This window comes from Crocuta crocuta, unplaced genomic scaffold (genome assembly GCF_008692635.1).
Source record: "Crocuta crocuta isolate KB4526 unplaced genomic scaffold, BGI_CrCroc_1.0 scaffold556, whole genome shotgun sequence".
Taxonomy (NCBI): Eukaryota; Metazoa; Chordata; class Mammalia; order Carnivora; family Hyaenidae; genus Crocuta; species Crocuta crocuta.
This window is the reverse complement of record NW_027527436.1, coordinates 6,447,218-6,469,996: the sequence shown is the minus strand read 5'-3', so window position 1 is coordinate 6,469,996 and position 22,779 is coordinate 6,447,218. Positions and strand designations below refer to the sequence as shown.

Genomic DNA, 22,779 nt, shown 5'->3' with positions numbered 1-22,779 from the left:
TTACTTTACCTTCAAAGGATTTTTTCCTTCCACTGTTGGGAGCTGACATTCATAAAGGTTATTTCCTTTAGGTTCATCTCAGACATTTATTGAGCACCACTCTATGAACCACATTCTGCAGGTACAGCAATGGAAGACCGTCCCAATTAGCCAAGAGATTTGTACCTCAAGCCCAGTGCCTACCTCTGACCAAGCTACCTACTTGAACACAGTATGAGGAGGGGCACGGGTATGTACAGAATGTACTGGCTTGGGGCGGGGGGTGGGAGTTTATAGAGGATCTTGACCATTTAGTGGGAAACCCTGCCATTCTATGAGGACCTTCAAAGTCCTTCACCATGGCTAAGATTCCACCTTAGCTACTGTCTGTGCTGATGACATTATCAGCAAAAGGCACCTGCCTACATTCTCCCAAGTTAGGTGTTTCTTTTTTTTTTTAAATAATTTTTTTATTCTTGAGAGAAAAGAACACGCGAGCAGGAGAGGGGCAGAAAGAAGGAGAGAGGGAATCCCAAGCAGGCTCCACGCTGTCAGCACAGAGCCTCATTCGAGGCTTGAACTCACGAACTGTGAGATCATGACCTGAGCCAAAATCAGGAGTCAGACACTTAACCAACTGAGCCACCCAGGTGCCCCCCCTCCCCAAGGTAGGCGGTTGTGAAATGTACCCACATGGGTGGAGGTTTACACAAGTCCTGAGCAAACTAAGGAAAATATATTTGGGTATATATGTAAATGTATATTAGTATAAAATTGTCAAATGGTCCCTCTTAAAAGGACCATCCTTTATTTCACGGCCAAGTCCTTGTATTCATTTGGTGGTGTTCTGTCCTTTATGTTAATAGCTCATGCTAAGTTTTCCCCACTTATTTGGCAAAAAGTTGGCAACCTCATTCCACTTACAAAAGGTTTTTAGTTTCATGGGGTGGGGGGGAGTTTGTTTTTACAAATTTTATCAGTAAAATTCTGAAATCTAGAATACCTAGAAGTAAACAAAACACAATGAACAGCTGCCTGGCCGAACTCCAAACACAGAACACTTGATCTTTTATTCATTAACACGCTGTCCCTTCATTCACCCAAGCCCAATTTTCATTAACCACTTGTCTGTAACCATTGTCTACACTATCCAGCAGATCTTAATTATAACTCGGACAGTATGAAGAAAAATTTTCTGACCATGTGTGTAAGAATGGTACGGACCTTTCCAAAAGTACTTCAATCTTGTCACAAACTGACATGAATATTATAATCAAATTGTGCTCCTGATTTTGTTCGTTGTGACTTTCACTTTTCACGTATCCTCTCTAATTAAGCCTTGTCACAGAGAAGCTCAGAGCATTTAGAGCATTTATTTGATGCAGTTAACTCTTGTCCCCGATAACCTGCACTGGAATAATCAGAGCCTTCCTCAACCTTAGCAACCTCTGACCCACGAGTCCTGCCCCCTGCTCACTACCACTCCCGCCCGGCAGGTCCTGCCTCACCTCTGCACCCAGGTGGCGGGCCAGGACCCTCCACTACAAGCGCACTGCCTTGCACACATCCTTAACTGCCCTGCTTCCCACAACCCCTTTTGTACGTGCTTGGCAAAGCCTCGGTGCTGCTGCCCCACACCCGCACCTCAACAACCCAGCACTGCGAGACACACACACACACACACACACACACACACACACACACACGTATGAGGGGGCCACCTGACCGCACTCACGCTTTCGGCCTCAATCCTCCAACAATCCCCTCTCCCGTGAGGACGCTCACCTTACCCTTCTCTCAACCTTCCTGGCATGCTTTCTCCCCCTCCCCCTGACAGCCCCACTTGCCAACTATGTTTTGCTGAATAATAGTTTATTAATCATAAACAATTACAGAGAGGCTCAGTGTTCACAGCAGAACGACAGTCTATCCACAACCTTCATGAAACATCCCTGCTGTTATCAAAGACACGAACCACCTCCCCTGCTCTGGCTCCCATTCAGTCTCACCTTTTCAAGGGCTTTGCTTCTGCACTTGCTCCGGCTCCCCTGACTCATTAACTCCTCCCTCGCCAATGGACTTCAGTAGCATACAAACACCCCCTTGTCTGTCATATCAAGAGAAGATTCTCTCAGGATGACAGCTCCCCTCCCTCTCCCCCCCCCAACTCTGAGTCTATTGCTCCGCTTCGTCCACATAAAAAGTTCTTCAAAGAAGGTTTTGCAACTGTTTGTAAGCTGTTGTCACCACTTCTCAATCTTTGTTTCCACCCACGCCAGCCAGGCTCGTCTCCATCATTTCACCGCCACCAGTCTTGGCAAGGTTATCGCTTATCTCTGGTCAAACAATACAAGTTGCTTGTGACACAGTTGACCCTTTTCTTTATTCTCCTGGCTTCTAGAAGCAACACAAGACTCTCCAGGTCCTCCTCCTAAGTGCCCTCTGCGCCTCCTCTCCAGAGCAGGACCTTGGCACGCACCAGCGCCCTGTCCTGAGCACCTCTTTCTTGTTTCTGCATCTTTTCAAAGAGTCACTGATTTCTCTGTTTCCTTTGTTTTTCTATGTCATCAATGTCTGCTCTAATTTTCATGATGTCTTTCCTTCCACTTTCCTTATGTTTACCCTGTTCTTTAAGCCTCGAAAGGGACCTGAACCTATTTAGTCTACTTTCTAAAACTCATGAATTAATTCTTAGTCCTTCATTTTCTAATTTGTGTCATCAGGGTAATAAATTTTCATCCTAATTGTACTTTAGCTGAAATGTTCTATATATGTTCAAAGACAAGAGTATATTCTGTCTGGAGTACACAAATCTACACAGATCCACTGAATAAAACCTATTCTGTTTGTTCAGTTTTTGTTTATTCTTACAAATTTTATCATTACAGATGTTTCTAAAAGACCATCTATTTATCAATTTCTTTAACATATAATTTTTTCTGCTTAATATACGGGAGGCACATTGTTACATACTGACAGATTACTGAATACAGCTCCTTGTGAATAATATATTTGATGGTTTAGGGTACTAACTTTATCTCTAATAATGTTCTTTATCTTTTTGGTCTGAAAATAACATTAATATACCAGGTTTTTATCACCCTTTCCCTCCTTTCATTGCCATTAAGTTTTAGTCACCTTTAAATAGTTGTAGTGAGGTGTTATTAGTTTTTATACAAGCTGAGAAACCCTTTCTTTAAACGGGAGAGTTTAATTTTCTTATATTTGTTTTGTGATTATTTTACCATTCCCCGTCCCACCCCTCCACTTCTCTTCCTTCCACTGGTTTTCCTCCCTGCTCCAAGCTGGCATATGTTCTATTTCTTTAAAGTTATTTATTTATTTTTAATTTACATCCAAGTTAGTTAGCATGTAGTGCTATAATGATTCATCCCCTACATATAACGCCCAGTGCTCATCCCAGTAAGTGCCCTCTTCAATGTCCATCTCCCCACCCCAAACCCTCCAGGAACCCTCAGTGTGTTCTCTGTATTTAAGAGTCTCTTATTTTTGTCTCCTTCCCTGTTTTTATGTTATTTTTGTTTCCCTTCCCTTATGCTCATCTCTTTTGTTTCTTAAATTCCACATATGGGTGAAATCATATGATATTTATCTTTCTCTGCCTCATCTCACTTAGCATAACACACTCTAGTTCTATCCACTTTGCTGCAAACGGCAAGATTTCACTCTTCTTGATTGCTGAGTAATACTCCATTATATATAATATAATGTATATGTATGCATATACACACCACATATTCTTCATTCATTCATCAGTTGATGGACATTTGGGCTCTTTCTATAATTTGGCTATTGTCAATAGCATTGCTATAAACATTGGGGTGCGTGTGCCCCTTCAAAACAACACACCTGCATCCCTTGGGTAAATACCTAATAGTGCAATTGCTGGGTCATAAGGTAGTTCTATTTTTTAATCTTTTGAGGAACCTCCATCCTGTTTTCCAGAGTGGCTGCACCAGTTTACATTCCCACCAGGAGGGCAAAAGGGTTTCTCTTTCTCCACATCCTCACCAATCTCTCTTGTTGCCTGAGTTGTTAATTTTAGCCATTCTGACAAGTGTGAGGTGGTATCTCATTGTGGTTTTGATTTTTATTTTCCTGATGATGAGTGATGCTGAGCATTTTTTCATGTGTCTATTAGCCATCTGGATGTCTTCTGTGGAAGAGTGTCTATTCATGTCTTTTGCCCATTTCTTCACTGGATTATTCATTTCGTGAGTGTTGAGTTTGATTAGTTCTTGACAGAGTTTGGATACTCACCCTTTATATGATATGTAATTTGCAAATACCTTCTCCCATTCTGTTGGTTGCCTTTTAATTTTGCTGATTGTTTCTTTCGCCTTGCAGAAGCTTTATCTGTTGATGAGGTCCCAATAGTGCATTTTCGCTTTTGTTTCCCTTGCCTCTGGAAAGGTTGAGTAAGAAGTTGCTGTAGCCGAGGTCAAAGAGGTTTCTGCCTGCTTTCTCCTCTAGGATTTTAATGGGTTCCTGTCTTAACATTTAGGTCTTTCATCCATTTTGAGTTTACTTTTGTATGTGGTGTAAGAAAGTGGTCCAGGTTTGTTCTTCTGCATGTTGCTGTCCAGTTTTCCAACACCATGTGCTTAAGAGACTGTCTTTATTGCATTGGATAGTCTTTCCTGCTTTGTTGACAATTAGTTGGCCGTCCTAACTTTGTGAGTCCATTTCCGGGTTCTCCATTCTGTTCCACTGATCTGCGTCTGTTTTTGTGCCAGTACCATACTGCCTGGATGAACACAACATTCTGACATCTGAATTGTGATGCCTCTAGCTTTGGTTTTCTTTTTCAGGATTGCTTTGGTTTTTTGGGGTCTTTTCTGGTTCCATACAACTTTTAGGATTGCTTGTCCTAGCTCTATTAAGAATATTGGTGTTATTTTGATAGGAATTGCAATGAATATGCAGATTGCTTCGGGTAGTATCAACATTTTAACAATATTTGTTCTTCAAATTCATAAGCATGGATGGAATGTTTTTCTATTTTTGTGTGTGTGTCTTCTTCAATCTCTTTCATGAGCTTTCTATGGTTTTCAGTGTGTAAATTCTTCACCTCTTTGGTTAGGTTTATTCCTAGGTATTTTATGGGTTTTGGTGCAATTGTAAATGGGATCAATTCCTTGATTTCTCCTTCTGTTGCTTCATTACTGGCATATAGAAATGCAACCAATTTCTGTGCATTGATTTTATATCCTGCGACTTTGCTAAATTCATGGATCAGTTTTAGCAGTTTTTTGGTTGAATCGTTTGAGTTTTCCACATAGAGTGTCATATCATCTGCGAAGAGTGAGAGTTTGACTTCCTCCTTGCCAATTTGGATACCTTTTATTTCTTTGTGTTGTCTGACTGCTGAGGCTAGGACTTTACCACTCTGTTGAATAACGGTGAGAGTGGACATCCTTGTCGTATATCTGACCTTAAGGGGAAAGCTCTCAGTTTTTCCCCACTGTGGATGATATAAGAGGTGAGTCTTCCATATATGGCTTTTATGATCTTGATCTTGAGGTACGATCCTATTATCTTGAAGGTCATCAAGAAAGGATGCTGTAGGGGTGCCTGGGTGGCTTAGTCGGTTGAGCGTCCGACTTTCGCTTGGGTCATGATCTCGCGGTTCGTGGGATCGAGCCCCGCGTCGGGCTCTGTGCTGACTGCCAGCTCAGAGCCTGGAGCCTGTTTCAGTCTGTGACTCCCTCTCTCTCTGACCCTCCCCTGCTCACACTGTCTCTCTCTCCTAGAAATAAATTAAAAAAAAAAAAAAAAAAAGAAAGGATGCTGTATTTTGTCAAATGCTTTCTTTGCATCCACTGAGAGGACCTTTCTTTAAAGTTTTAAAATACATAATATAACCTTAAATTTAAAAAATACAGGCACCTGGGTGGCTCAGTCGGTTGAGTGTAAGACTTCGGCTCAGGTCATGATCTCACTGGTTCGAGGGTTCGAGCTCCGCGTCAGGCTCTGACAGCTCAGAGCCTGGAGCCTGTCTTCGGATTCTGTGTCTCCCTCTTTCTCTGACCCTCCCCTGCTCATGCAGTCTCTCTCTTTCTCTCAAAAATAAAAAATAAAAAATAAACCATTAAAAAAAATAAAAACTAATCCATTTTCCATCCTCCTCTCTAACAACCGAAGATCCCAGAAGTTTCAGCTCCAATGTTTCTCCTATTGTTTTCCACAATTATTCTTATCTAGAATTTCTGTTCACTTTTCTCCCAACATCCTAAATATAAGCAATTGCTTTTTGTTGGTTTTACAGTATTTATATTTACCAACCTAAAATTTGTTTGTTATCGTCTCTTGCACCCAACTCCTTTCTTCTAGATTCTATTTCCTTCTTCCTGAGCTACATTTTTTAGGAGTTAAAGAACTGAGGCTATGTAAGTAGAAAATGCCCAGTCTTCATTTATCTGAAAATACCGGTTTATGGTCCTTACTCTTAAAGGATTCTTTGGTCAAGAAGAGAATTTGAAGTTGATGGTTATTTCTGTCACATTATGTAAAGGTATTAACCCGTTTTTAATGTATTTATTATTGTTGAGAACTCTACTGTTCGTCTAACTGTTGTTATGTTGGAAATCATGTTTTCTTTTTGACTGCCATTCAGATTTTCCTTCTATTTTGAGGTTGCAATTCCAATGGATTTCTTCTTATTTATTCTGCTGGGTATTCAGTGTGCATCACTCTGAAGATCAACATTTCTTCAATTCTGGAGAATTCTTAGCCATCACTTTTTCAAATATTGCCTCTTAAAGATTTCCTCCATAACCTCTTTCTGGAATGTCTATCAAACATAAGTAGTACTTTTTCATTCTATTTTCTATATTTCTTAATCACTGTTTGATATTCTCAATGTCTATTTCTCTATGATTCATTCTAAGACATTTCCTCAGGTCCTTCACATCCATCTTGAAAGTAGGTACAACCTACTGCTTGAATTCTGAGCCTTAAATGCTGCTGTATTCCACTGAGTTTTCAATTCCAATGACTATGTATTACATTTCTAAAATTTCTGTATAGCTCTCTAATTAGGTTATTTATTTGCATTTGTGATTATGATTTTGAATTCCTGTCTTAAAAACTATTTTAAACAAACTTACATTCAAATTGTCCCATTATTTTCACTTCTTGGAGTGTTCTTTCCCTGTGTGTTTAGTTTTATCAGTTTTTTGGTTTTTGCATTTATTAACTCTCCAAAGACGGCAGAAGTGAGTTTTCTGGGATATTATGTAAATGTTCCTTATCTCTACTGGGGGTGATATATACTTTTTATCAAAACTCACTGAACTATACTCAAACAATCTGTGCATTTCTCTGTATGTCAAAGTTACCTCAATTTGAAACAGCCACTCGCCAACTTTTTACTTGACTGTGACTTAGAGATCTGGTTTTTATATGATCATTACATGCTTACATACTAAGGACAGTGAAAACCACACCATGAAGTGCAACACTAAACATATACACCCAATTGTTCTAAATATTCATGTAATAAAATATATAGATTTTTATCCATTTTTTAGGAGGGGGGAGAATATATTTGGAGTCATTTCATTTGCGAAAGTTACTGTTTTGAACACTGTCCAAAAATTTAGAGAAAAAAATCTCCCATGTGCTATCTAAGCAAACCGTACAATATTACTTTCTTGAGAGAGTAGTTATCAAAGGCTGCAATTTTTTTTTTTTTTTTTTTAACGTAGCCTTCATGCCCGGTGTGGAGCCCAACACAGGGCTTGAACTCATGACCCTGAGATCAAGACCTGAGCTGAAATCGAGAGTCAGACACTTAACCGACTGAGCCACTCAGGCGCCCTAAAAGCTGTAATCTTCTAAATGCACATCACCAGTTAACATTCTAATCAGAAAGAGCTCAACCATCAGAAGCCAGGAATACCCTCATCATGTGTCAGTCACACACTGAGTCACATGTTAACCCTAGCAAGGCCGCTGTGTTGTGCAACTTCAGAGCATGCCTTATGCATCCTAATCCGTGTGAACGGTGCTCCTGGACTTGTACACGGTTACACTAGTGGCCCTAATCTCAGCGATTCCAAAATGACTAATAAACTGAGGCAGTAACTGATGAGTACATATAAGCAACACAGATCAGAAAAGTCAAATTACCCACAGTCAGCATGAGTAATAACAACAACACCTTTGTCCTCAACATAACTGTGGTGGCTTGGTCCTGTCAACTTGGCTGGAATGCAGTGTTTTCCCGAAATTCCCTTCTCAGAATGGTTCCAAGTTACTGGCCACGAGAAATTTGTGCAAGATTTAGAAAGTAGAAATGTTATGGTATGGGTCTAGGTCAGGTGCTTTTGTAGCTCTCACTGTGACTTAAATCAAAATACAGTCATAGTCCCTCAAACAATTCCAAGACTTGACTCAGTTCAAAGACCCAGAGACCCTTGAATGAGGGGAAGGCTGGGTCTTTGAAGAAAGACAATCCTATCTACCCCAAAATGCATTCTGTAAATCTTCCTCCTAACTCTCCTCAAAAGGGTACTGTTGCAATTTACTTGGCTGACTACGCACTGGCGGATGTGGAGGGGAAAAAAATCCATACTGTCTCCAAACTAACAATAATTCCTCAAGACCCAAACTCCACTATGATAAACCAGCAGAGCAGGAGCTTAAGGAAATCAGATGATCACTGAATTTCTGGATTGGGCCCATTTCATAGTGGAACCAGTGGGTCCCGAAATCCATCCTGTGGTTCCCTCCCCAGTCCTGGAAGACACAGTAGGAATTTACATACTTGGCATCTGCCAAACCTACGCTCTGGTTCGCTAACCCACGAGTGACTAGAGGGCTAAAATGCCGGGGGAAGGGCAGGTGAAAAGGATCAGAACTATGTGACTTTAGCAAAACAGTAAACCAAAAGCAATACTGCCTCCTGGAGGGGCCGCAGGGATTAGTGCCTCTATATAGAGACGCAGAGATGCTAATTCCCACACCCCCATTCGACTCATCTCTCTGTCCTGTGCAGACACATAAATCTCAGGAAATGAGAGCAAATTTCAAAAAAGCTTAAAGCAGCTGGTGATTCCAGTTACAACTGCTACTCTAGATGTGGTTTCCTTGCTGGATCAAATCCATGAAACCCCTGGTTTTTCTCTATGCTTGTTAGTAAAAAACGTTTGAACGGATTGTGGCTTCTTCACTGTGCTACCGTGGGGCACTTCACACCCTCCAGCCTATGTCCTAACGTGGTCCAGGGTTTCTCAATCTCAGCACCATAGACATTTGGGGCCAGATAATCCCTTGATAGGGGACTGTTCTGGGCACCATGGGATGTTTATCAGCATCCCACACCTCTACTACCAGATGCCTGCCCCTCACTTGTGATAACAAAAATGTCTCCAGACATTGCCAAATGTCCTCTGGGAGGCAAAACCGCCCTCAGTTGAGAGCCACTGATCTAGTCCATAGGGACCTTAATCACCTTTCCTTCCACAGGAACTCACAGGGGTCTATTATGTTGATGATATTATGCTGATTATATCAGGTAAGCAGGAAGTAACAACTAGTCTATATACCTTGACTAAGATACACATGTGCCAAAAAGTAGGCAATAAATCCCACAAAAATTCAGGGGTCTGCTTCCTCAGTGAAATTCCTAGGAATCTACTGGTCTAGGATATGTTGGGATCTCTCTTCCAGAGCGAAGAACAAATTGGGTGTATCTGGTCCCTTTTACCCTTAAGAAAGATGAGACACCATGGATGTGAATTTTGAAAGCAAGCTATACTTCATTATCAGTACAGGTCACCTGAAAGCTTACCAGTTTTTAATGGGGGCCAGAAAAACAGGTTTCTGTAACAAGTGTCAGGCTGTCATCAGGCTACCCCACCACTGGAACCCAGAACACTCGCCGATGCTTGCAGACTACGGCACAGAGAAACCAAGTACGAAGCCTTCGGTGGGCCCTACATGTGAATCACAGGGTAAACTTTCAACATGCTGGAGCAAAGCTAAGCCATCCTCTGTAGAGACCTATTCTCTTTGCGGGCAGACCTTCTGGCTTGCTATTGAGAGGCAGAAGGGACTGAACAGTGGACCACAGGCCACCAAGGTGCCATTCGATGTGAGCTTCCCATCATGACCCGGGTGTTGCTTGGGTCACCAACCCAAAACCTTCTGGGCTCCCGCAGCAACATTCCACGACCCAGTGGAAGTGGCACATGTTAGACAGGGCTTGAGCGAGTCCTGAAGGCACAAGTCAAGCTGCGCGTGCAAGTGGTAGAGCGGCACTTGACCCACACTCTTGCTACGTTGCTTATTTTGTCTAACCCCACGTCTGTGGACTCCTGGGGAGACCAGCTGATAAGAGCAATAAAAGCCTCCAAGCCTAGTTTATAGCTGGTTCTGCACAGTATGCTGGGACGGCTCAGGGGACCACTGGCACACTCCAGCCGCACTCTGGTGGCACTGAAGGAACAGTGGCAAAGTTACAGTGGGCGGAGCTTTAAGCAGTGCACCCAGCTGTTTATCTCACTTGCAAAGAGAGTGTAAAGTATGGATCTACAGAGATTCACGGACTGGTGCTAGCAGCTTGGCTGAGTTGATCAAGGACCCAGAAGGAACTGGATTGAAAATTAATGGCGAGGAAGAAGCATGGGGCTAGGTCTCCCTGAGTGAGCACAGCGTGTGGACACAGCCGTGTCCCAAGTGAATGCTCACTGAAGACGATTCACGCTAAAGCTATCAGCCTCTTTCTCTAGCCACCCATCTTCCTAGCAACATGACTAACACTCACCAAGGCTAATCTGCCAACTGCAAGGATAAGATTGAGCTCCCCCAAGTAACAGTTCCCAGGGGGAAGGGGTGAGGTTAGCCAGTTACCTGGTGGCAGGTTGACTGAATCAGACCACCTTCAGCATAGAAGGGGCAGTGTTTTGATCTCACTGGAATAAACGTTTGCTGCAGATATGAAGATGCCTTCCCTGATCACGATACTTACGGCACAACCACCACGGGTAGACTCCCAGCCTACACTTTTCACCATCATGATACTGCACCATCATGATACAGCGTTGCTTCTAAGCAAGGAACTAATTTTACAGCAAATGAAGCATGGCAATGGGTTCATGCTTGGAGAATCTGCTCCTCTTATTATATCCACAGGACCCTGAAGCAGCTGGGGTGAGAACCAGTGGAAAGGCCTTTTACAGACTGTATGATGCCAGCTGGGTGACACCTTGCAGGGCTGGGGTAACATCTTCCAGGAAGCAGTCTGTACTCTGAGTCGGGGACTAATACACAGGCTGCTTCTCCCAAAGCCAGGATTCAGAGGTCTAGGAATCAAGAGACAGAAATTGGAATAGCTCCTCTCACTATCAGCCTTAATGACCCATCAGAAAAGTTTTTCTTTCCATCAGAAAAGGTTTTCTTTCCTACAACTCCGTGTTCTGCTAGCATCGGGGTCTCGGTCGCTAAGGGAGGAGTTCCTCCAGCAGGTGTCACAGCAGTGGTCCCGCACCTTGCAAGCGGACACGGCTGCACGCCAGGGACTCGGCAGACAAAGAAGGGGGTTACTGTCCTGGCTGGCATGACTGATCCTGACCGTCAAGGGGAAACTGGGCGGCTATTACATAATGGCGTAAGGAGGCGTATGTTTAAATGCACAGATCCTCTGGGGAACCTCTTACTTCTCCCTTGTCCTGAGACGTGTTAATGGAAAATTACAATAACCCAACAGAGGCATGATTTCTGACGGGTCAGACTCCTCAGGAATCAAGTTTGGGGGCACCTCACCAGACAAGGAATTATAATCAGCTGAGGCATTTGCTGAGCACAAATACAACATGAAATTAGTAGAAGAAGGAAATTATAAATACCATCTGTGACCATGTGACCAGTGGCAGACCTACGGACTGTAGAAAGGACCTCTTATTGTGGTATGAACATTATTTGTGTAAAAATTAATTAATTCTTTATTTCTATTCCTTTTCCTCATCTGCCTATCACCCAAAGCTAAAGTGTTAGCATTGGCTAACTCTGTATTTCAATACTGAGGTTACAAAATATAAGAACAAGAGTGGGATGCAGGAGAGAAACGAATATCAGCCAAAGATGAAGAGACTTCATATCTTCTTTTGAGGAGAGGGTTAGTGTGTTTTTGGTACACTTAGAATAGTGGCATCATATCAGGCAAAAGTATAATTCTGCTATTACCTTCATTCGGAAGTTAACTAAGACAGATGTGGCCAAACCCCATACTTCAAAGGGATGGCCAAGGTGGGCTGTGATGGCGTCTAGAAGGTAAATTTAGCTAAGCGGGAATTATATTTCCCAAAGTCTCTTCCCTCTACAAGAAACTTGCAGAAGATCTGGAAGGCAGAACTACAACAGCGGCCGCGTATATGCTCTGAAGGTCAGTGCCGCGCCGGACACAGCCGCAGCCCACGCCTGGTTCAAATGATCTGTTGGCACGTCCTGCGAGCAGGGGGCAGCAGTCAGGCTTCGAGGCTCTCCAGCTCCTGCTGGAGCACCTGCTTCGGCTGCTGTGAATCCCGGTCCAGATGCTCAGGGAGCCCTGTGAAGCAGGGCATCAGCTCAGCCCGCAGCTCACCCTCTTACGGCTTGGAGAGCAGTGAGAGAGAGAGAAACGAGCTCCCGTCTGTCCTCACCGACTCCACCGTGTCCTGTTCTCTCCCATCACATCCATGGCTCCTTCCTGACGGATGGCACTGTGGATTTCAGCCTCGTACTAGCAGACTCCAAAGCAGCAACCAAACAAAATTAGAACTTTTCATAACTCCACCAAAACCTTGCTTTTCAAGCTATCTTCTAAAACTTCTAGAGGCAAAAAGTATAAGCACTAGAATTCAGAAAAGACAGAAAAAGATGCTAGATTCCAGCATACACAAGGACATCAAAATTATCTTCAACATGTAAATGTCTGATTTAAGACTTGCCTTTATATTCGGGTTCAATAAAATCAGTGCAGTCTCAAGAGAGAGATTCCATTTAGCATGTTTAAAGCAGTAATCAATCTAACTGTATTCGCACTTGGCCTGGAGAAAGGACGTACTGACATGAAGAAAATGGTGAGCATGGGAGAAAGGGAACCCCAAGGAACAGGACTTTAGCTGTGCGTTTCATTACCGTGGGGAAGGAGCAGACATGTATCTCGACAAGCAAGGTGAATTTCCTCATCACCTTTGTTTCAATTCTTTGCTTCTTTGGTACCAACACTGAACACCTGCTACTGCAGAGTTTGTAATATGCACCTAATAACTGAAAACCAACAATCCGCCCGACCAGGTATGTATTATTCTCATTATACAGATAAGGAAACCCGCCTAATGCTATACACCTTATAAATGACTAAGCTGGGAATAAATCAACCCCGGGGATGTCCAGTCTCCAAGCTGGGGCTCTTAAGCATTACACAACCCTGCAGGTACGTCTGCAGCCACTGAGAGCACTGACGTCCCTACACAGCTACCCTCTGTCCCTGCCGATACCTTGCTCACCAAGCCACTTACGAGTAATCCGGCTTCCCACTTGGCTTTCCTAAACCTAATACAAGTATTCTAGTACACCATAAAGTTATAGTTCACATTATACATTTATAATTTTAATAATTTTTGGTATAAAAAGGAATATAAACCCATGACTTAATATATAGGAATTAAAAAAAATTAAAATCACGTATAATTCAGTAACCCTGAGGTAAACACTTAAACCCCTGGCATATTTACTTCTTTCATCCAAATATACTACTACAACTACTACTACTAATGACAACAGCAGGAGCAGCTAACACTTATGTACCTTCTACTAGGTGCCAGGCACTGTTCTAAGGGCATGAGATGTATTCAATCATCTACACTTCACAACAACCCAAAATGTAGTCATTGCTCTTACTACATTTACAGCTAAAGAACCAGAGGAATAAAGAAGTAAGTGGCTTCCCTCGATCATAGACCTAATAAATGGCAGAGCCGGGATTTGAACCCACAGAGTCTGACTTCGGAGCATGTGCCCCTAGCCCAGAAGTTATACCGCCTTTATGTCGTCGGAACGGGGGTATACAAAGGGTACTCACTCCCCTTCAGGAGGCAGGCCTAGAGAGGCTGAGCCTGCGTTTTATTTCCCCTGCCTCCAAACCTCCTGTGGGAGGCCTTTCACTACTGCCTGCCACAAGATATTATGAGCTAACATAGCAGAGTCCCCGGGGGATAAAGGAAAACATCTGCTTAAATTATATCTAAAAATATGGTATTAAATTCTTTCAGAAACTTCCTAGTCCTTTCACTCCCACGAGTACAGAAACCTAACAGCAAACTCGTGCCAGAAATCACAATGGATGTTTGTTCTTTAAATCATTAGATTTAATTTAACACTCTAGTAGTCAAAGCTTTATTCTAAGGCCTTCAGGTTCTGATATATTTAGTAAATCTAACAAAAATCCAGTAATTATTGCCTAACATAAGCTAATACGCAAATCAACTTAAATGTCAATGCATTTTCTGAATACATTTTTTAAAGTGCAATAAAAATGTAATTGATGACTTTCAGTTATGAACATGAATACCAGAGGTGAAAGGAAATCTCTCTGCAAAACACCTCATTCATTAGAAAATGACCACAATGTAAAAAGTAAATACTGTGTACACACAGCACCACCTCAGACTTGTGAAGTACTTAAAAATCTTCCAGAGAATGAATGAATCTTAACTGCATCTATTTACTAAACACCCACCAAGCAGCTACTATGCGCGCAGCACCATGCTAAAGTACTTTGAGAGAAGGTATTTTACTAACATATTCTTCCTCTTCTCTGTACAACAAGGCAAGAAATTCCAGTAACTTCTGAAAGCCAACTATGCCAGACACTGCAGCTGGATTGATACGGGATTCAGAGCTAGAGCTCTTGGTCCCAAGCAGTCTGTAGCATTACACGCGGGACAGGTTTAAGGAAATCACAGTGCACTTTGCAAGTATGGTCACAAAACGCATATGAGCTGGAAGCAGGAGCGTGATAAATAATTCACTTCTGGCAAAACCGAGTCTCCTTCCCAACACACTCTTCCCTCCCCTTGATTTCTCTCCCTTCTTGGAGAGGAAGGGAAAAGAGAAAGGCAGAGGTAATCACCCACGCTGGTTATCAACCTTCTCTGCTCAAGGCTTTCCTACTTAGCATGTCCTCTGGGTACTTGCGTTTAAGAATTTACTAAAAAGTTAGTTCCCCATGTTTAAACAAGTGGCCACTGGTACACAACTTATTTCCCTCTAGTTTTTGGTATTTAAGCAGAAAATAGAATTTAGAGCGGCCAGAAGGATCGCTGGCATGACTTAGTAGTGCTATTCAATCAGTAATCTCTCCAGAGCAGAGCACAACAGGTTCACAGGTAAATACCAAAACGAGACGTTCCAGTAACCATCAGAAGGAAGAAAGAGAGCTTAAGTGGCTCTCCCAAGATAAGCCGGCGAAATAATCATCTCCCTGGGGTCAACTGTGGTCCCTGCTTGCCAAAATCACAGACAGGACACCATGAAAGAATGATGAATTAGCAACGCTAGCCTCCGCTAAATCCCTGTCCCAGTCCCTCTAGGTCATACTACCCTCTGCCCTAAGTACGGAGAGGCTCTACTTCCTGGTCCACCAGAATTTTTATGGTTACTGTGGGCTTCTCTCACCATACCCTCAATACCTACAACCACAGTGCTGTGTGTAATATTTCATTAGGAAACGTGAATCTTTCCTTCACTGGGGTTAAAAAGAAAGAGGGGCACCTGGGTGGCTCAGTCAGTTAAGCCTCAGACTTCAGCTCAGGTCATGATCTCGCGGTTCGTGAGTTCGAGCCCCACATTGGGCTCTCTGCTGCTGGCAGGGAACCTACTTCTGACCCTCTGTCCCCGTCTCCCTCTGCACTTTCCCCACTTGTGCTCGCTCGTTCTCTCAAAAATAAATTTAAAAAAATAAATAAAAAGAAAGAAAGAATTATTCTTACATTTGTTAAAGGGTAAGGAAGGCTTTCTTCAAGCTTATTGCAGCAGAGGTGTTAGGTCAGGTGAGAGAGGCCAGTTCTGATTATGGTAAAGAAGCTGGGGATTCAGAGTCATGGCATCGAGAGAGGAGGTGAGCAGATGGAAAGTTACTAAGAGGAGACCTCAGGGTCAGGGGATTCCTGAGAAACTGGCTGAAGAGAATTCTTGCTGAGGCAGGCCAACAACTTCGACATCAAGGTGGGGGGTGATTGGACACCCAGGGTGGTCAGACATCAAGGGTGGGGGGATTCTCACTTAACTGACTTAGCAGAATTCCTCGCTAAGATCAGGCTGTCCAGGCATTGCGAGGACAGGGTAGACATGAAGGCCAAAGTCAAAACCTAGTTGAGGAAACAGCCCCAAGGAGCCCCCCGAAGTTGGGTTCAAGGAGAGAGTCTGCCACTGGCACTGGCATCTCCTGGTTACCAAACCCTTCTCCCAATACGTCAAGCCAAGTTCTTATAAATACCTCTTTAAAAGCTCCTCTAGCGAACCTTGAGAAAGGAGGTCTCCAATTCATTTTCAAATGAAATTTTTAAAGATTTTCTTTTTATGTAATCTCTACACCCAACGTGGGACGTGAACTCAAAATCCCCAGATTAAGAGTCACATGCTCTACCAACTGAGCCAGCCAGGTGCCCAGGTCACTAGTTTAAAAACAGGTGTATTGCTAAGACACGCAAGCATATAGAGAACACAATGCACTCGTGCTGGCGCTTTACTTCCATCCTCCGAGGGCTACCACTGCCTGCAGGGCCAGCGCTCGCGGAGACAGCCAAGGCCCTGCCCTCTCACTAAATGCTCCCCTAGGCCACCGCCCCCTCCTCCCCACCCCACACTGGGGGCCTCTGTGCATAATGCTCCTTCAGTCCAGTATCCTCTTCTGCTTTCCACGGGGCCACCTGGCGAAGGACGACTTCCGGTTCAAGCCCGAGTTCAAAGGCTATGACTCTTGAGCACCCCTCCCCCTCTCCCCCAGCCTTCTTGAGTCCACATTCTGATCACTCAGGTGACCAGAACTGTAACTTTCTACTGCACTTGTTTGTCTCTGTGTCTATCTCGCCGTCAGGCTCTGAGTCCCTCAGAGCAGAACAGGTTTCACTGGCCTTTGTATCCCTATCGTCTCCAGTTGATGTGAAACAAAGAGAAAAGGAAATAAAAGGCAGCCCTCTTTTGAAACTGTGAAAGTAGCACTGTTGATTCCAAAATGAAAGGTAGCCATGCTTTAAAGATATAAAATAAACCTTTTACTATGTCCTTTACAGGTAGTTCATTAACGCCTTGGACTGTTGCTCAGCTTCTGATTTGCTTACAACCTGAACTAAACCGATACAGTGGTCAAAACAGTATTAATAATACTTTCTCAAAAGAAAGGGCACCAGACCATGAACTCTGTCACTTTGCTGCTATCGCCTTCCCCAATATGGGTGACCACATAGCCCTGGGGAAAGGAAGGAACATGACGTTCCTCATTAGCTCCTTCCCGTCTTACACAAACAGGTACCACACACGTGCACCTGATCACCTCCAGGACAGACAAGTCCCGGCTGTTTTCTACTGCTGTCATTACCCACTGAAGGGCTGATTTATCACTTCTCCAACCCCAGTTCTTAGGACATAACCAGCAACCATAATGCCTTTTTTCATTTTAACCAAAAGATGAGGTTTATTACAACGCAATTATTCTCATCACCATCATGTAAATCAGGGTTTTTTCAAAGCCTGGCCAGTGAATACCAGCATCACAATCACTGAGAAGTTTACAAAGAGAAAGTCGGAGATCTCACCTTAGTGAAACTAATTCAGAACAGAGTGGGACAGAGCAGGGGTTAGGGAATGTGAATTTGAAATGATCTCCCAAGCTGGCTCATAAACTCACTATAGTTGTGAATAAATGAATAAACTAGACCTTGATTTATTAAATTGCTGTGTGCCAAAAATATACCAAATACTATGATAGGTAATACAGGATATACAGAAGTAATATTGGTAGTTGTCCCTGGGGTGCCTGGGTAGCTCAGTGGGTCAAGTGTCCAACTCTTTTTTTTTTTTTAATTTTTTTTTAAGGTTTTTATTTATTTCTAGGAGAGAGAGAGAGAGACAGCGTGAGCAGGGGAGGGTCAGAGAGAGAGGGAGTCACAGACTGAAACAGGCTCCAGGCTCTGAGCTGGCAGTCAGCACAGAGCCCGACGCGGGGCCCGAACCCATGAACCGCGAGATCATGACCTAAGCGAAAGTCGGACGCTTAACCGACTAAGCCACCCAGGCGCCCCTCAAGTGTCCAACTCTTGATTTCGACTCAGGTCATGATCTCACAGTTGGTGGGTTGAACCCCGTGTCAGGCTCTGTGCTAACAGTGTGGAGCCTACCTTGGACTCTCTCTCTCTGCCCCTCCCCCACTCACGCTCTCTCTCCCTCTCTCTCTCAAAATAAACAAACATAAAAAAAAAAAAAAGTAGTCCCTGACCTCAAAGTATTTTCAATTTAGTTAGGAAGAAAAAGTTTACACATAGATAATTCTACAACAATGCTAAATCTATGGCATAGAATGGTCTCCAAATTTTAAAAAATTCTTTTAATGTTTATTTATTTTTGAGAGAGAGAGAGTGCAAGCGGGAGGAGGGGTAGAGTGAGAAGAAGACACAGAATCCAAATCAGGCCCCAGGCTCTGAGTCAACACAGAGCCAGATGAGAGGCTCGAACCCACACACCACGAGATCGTGACCTGAGCCAAAGTTGGACACTTAACTGACTGAGCCACCCAGGTGCCCCACATGGTCTCTAAACTTTAGATCAAGTACCGTATCTTTAAAAGTGTTAAGTACAGGCTACTATAGGAATAGTTACATAAACTACATTATGTATTATTTTACTAACAGATTATACATATTAACACACATAATACCAAAAAGATGAAAATTTGGGGAAAGAGATTAAACTTCAATGGTACCAACTTTTCACTGATTAGTAAAACATCACTATGCAATATTAATAGAGTTCTTGATTTTTTAAATCTTGGCTTAACAATTTGTGATGCTGAGATATGAAGGCCTGATCATAAGTTCGGTTTATGTTGACACTTGATTTCAATGACTGTATTCATATTTCAACTCATTCACCAACTATGAAAATTTCTTACAGAAGTCATGTTAGGCACTTTCCTGAGGACAATCAGCAGTTTTTGAAAACCAATCATTTAAATATCTGTAACAAATGGTTTCCAAAATCTACTAAGATTTTTTACCTAGAAGATTTACAAACAGGTTAGAAAGTTGTCTACCTTTTTAAGTGTGCAGATGTGAGAATTTCAAAACTGACATATAATTAAGGGTAGTAAAATTACGTAAGTATGGACACTTCTGAACACCCATTTTCAAAAAGCTTATTCCAGTCTTTCTGTAGTACAGTAGGCAAGATATTGTGAAGGGTTCTCTAAGACAAAACACACTTTTTTAAAGTGTACTGCTGAGCTGGAAGAGAAACATCCAAGGGAAAAATAAACATTTAAGAACTCCAGCTGAAAGCAATTACAAAGTCCAGCACTGCCCTGGGGTCTAAATACTAAGCTTGGGATCTACTGCCACACTGGAGAGCTGAACTTAAAACCCCTCTGTTGAGTTTGGGACACCTTCAGAGGCTAAAAGTGCCATGTAGGGGCTCCTGGCTGGCTCAGTCAGTAAAGCATGTGAGACTCTTGATCTCGGGGTTTTAAGTTTGAGCCCCATGTTGGATGTAGAGATTATTTAAAAATAAAATCTTTAAAAAAAAAAAAAGTCCCAGGTCAGCAGGGGCTCCCAGTAGGAGCAAAACAAACCTTCTCTAGAAGAAGTCATCCTCAGTTTAGACCCCAAGTTTCACACAGATAAAAATAAGGCAAGACCAGCAAATACAGAAAAAAACAAGCCACAGTAGATGAGAATCAACAGACACAAACAATAAAGCTAAAGCCCAGGGACTTCATACAGTGGAATTTTCAGACACAGGAAGTAAATACATATTAAATGTTTTAGGAAAATGAAGATGAAATCACAAAAACAAGCAAGGACCAAGAAACTATAAAATAGGCCAGACTGGTTTGAGGGAAAAACGTAGAACTTTGAGAATGAAAAATAAAATTCATGAAACTAAGACTCTAACCGTGAGGAAAGAGAAGAGTGGAACACGCATCCAACACTCCGCTAGTTTCTGTCCAGCTCAACACAGGGTGCCGACGGGACCGGCGTATGCAGGCGCCCGGGGGCTGCTGAGAACAGGCACTGCCCAGCGGTCTGCTGGGTCAGAAGAACACAGTGCAGCAGACAGACAGACACCAGAGGGAGCGAGAGACTCAGCTCCTCGAAACACAACCAGGAAACCCCTCTACAAGCACGCATCCAGAAAAGACACATTTACTGAAAAGACTTGAAAGCCCTGAGAATCTCTAGCTGGACTGAACGGTGAAGATCTTTCAATGTATGGGGCCGCCTGGGTGGCTCAGTAGGTTCAACAGCCCACCCTTGATTTTGGCTCAGACATCTCAAGGTTTGTGAGTTCGAGTCCTGCATCGGGCTCTGTGCTGACAGTGTGGAGGCTGCTTGGGATTCTCTCCCTCTCAAAAAATAAATAAGAAAAACTTAAAAAAAAAAATCTTTCCACATATGAAGCCAGTCCAGAAAGACTGGGAGAGGTAGCCATTTTTTTAAAAATGTGTAGATACTAACACAGAGTTATAAAGAACACAAAGAAAGGGGGAAATGGCCCAATCAAGGGAAGGAAATAAATCTCCAAAAACCCCAACACTGAAAAGACAGGGGTATATGCATTACCTGGCAAAGAATTCAAAATGACATAAAGATGCTCAATGAGGTCATGAAATAATAAACGAGCAAAATGAGAATTTCAACAAAGAAACTGAAAATATAGAAAATAACCAAACAAATTTTGGAACTCAATTCAAGAATGCAATAATTTACATATTCATAATGAATATGCATAAATCACAGATCAAGCAGAAGAAAGAATGAGCAAATGTGAAATTTTTTGGGAAATTATCCAGTCACAAGAACAGCTACAACAATAGCAGCAGCAGTAGCAGCAAGGAAAGGAAAAAAAAAAAAAAAGACAAAGAGTGAAGAGCGTCTAAGGGAATTATAGGATACTGTCAAATACACCAATATACGTAGAATGGGAGTCCCAGAAAGAAAAAAAAAAAGAGAGAGAGAAAGAGACAAAAAGCTTATTTTTTTTAAAAAAAGATCAAAAAGTTCCCAAAACTGAGGAAGAAAATGAACATACAGATTTCCAGATGCAAGAAACTTACCAGAATTTAAACAGGATGAATCCGAAAGAGTCCACACCAAAGCACAGTACAATCAAATAGTCAAAGGTCAAACAGAGAATTTTGAAAGAAGCAAGATAAAATGTATTTGTCATGTACAAAGGAACCCTCATAAATTTATTCGCAGATTTTTGAGCAGAAAACTTGCAGACCAGGAAAGAGTGCAATAAAATATTCAAACTGCTGGGGAAGAAAAAAAACTTGCTAGCCTAGAATGCTATATCCAGAAAAACTGTCCTTCAAAAATGAATAAAAGCTTTCACAGATAAACAAAAGCTGAGAAAGTTCATCGCCGCTAGAGCTGCCTCACAAGAAATCTTTAAGGGAGTCATTCAAGTTGAACAAAAAGACACTAAAGAGTAACAGGAGACGGGGCGCCTGGGTGGCTTAGTTGGTTGAGCGTCTGACTTTTGCTTAGGTCATGATCTCGCGGTTCGTGGGTTCGAGCCCCACGTTGGGCTCTGTGCTGACTGCCAGCTCAGAGCCTCGAGCCAATTTCAGAGTCTGTATCTCCCTCTCTCTCTGACCCTCCCCTGATCACGCTGTCTCTCTCTCTCTCCTAGAAATAAATAAAAAATATTAAAAAAAAAAAGAGTAACAGGAGAGCATATGAAAATATAAACTTCAGTGGTAATAGGAAATATATACACAAACACAGAATACTGTAATACAGTGTGTGAANCTCTCTCCTAGAAATAAATAAAAAATATTAAAAAAAAAAAGAGTAACAGGAGAGCATATGAAAATATAAACTTCAGTGGTAATAGGAAATATATACACAAACACAATACTGTAATACAGTGTGTGAGTCACTTTTATTCTGGCATATAAATTAAAACACAAAAGTATTTATAAAACTATAACAATAAAATATGTTAATAGATACACAATACAAAAAGATACAATTTATGACAACACCAATATAAAGTGTGGAGGAGGAAGAGATAAAAGCAGAATTCTTGTATGAGCCTGAAGTTAAGCTGCTATCAACTTAAAGCAGGTTGTTATTACTGTTAAATGTTTTATGTAAGCCCCATGGTAACCACACAGAAAATATCTAGAGAAGATACAAAGGAAAATGAAAAAACAAAAACAAAACTCAAAGCATGTCATTAAAAAAAATCAATGAAACACACAGGAAGACAGCAAGAGATGTTAAGAGAGGCAGAAGAACTACAAAACAGAGAGAAGACAAAGAGGAACGTTACAGAATGATAAAGCAGTCAACTGGCCATGAAGATATAACAATTAAAAATGTTTTAAGACTCATCGTCAGAACGCTTAAAATATATGAAACAAACATTGACAGAATTGAAGGAAGAAATAGACAGCAACACAGTAACAGTTGGAAATTTCCTCATCCCGTTTTCAAGCATGGATAGAACATCCAGACGGATAGCAAGAAGAAAACTGAGGATGTGAACAACACTACAGACTGAAAGATCCTA

At 42.2% G+C, this 22,779-nt stretch overlaps 1 non-coding gene across 1 annotated transcript; it reads left to right on the top strand.

The window, feature by feature from the left end:
* The first annotated feature begins 21,707 nt into the window (after nucleotides 1-21,707).
* On the top strand, nucleotides 21,708-21,792 carry TRNAK-UUU (transfer RNA lysine (anticodon UUU)). Its single transcript has one exon. It is a non-coding gene; the product is annotated as a tRNA-Lys (tRNA).
* Nucleotides 21,793-22,779: the final 987 nt, after the last annotated feature.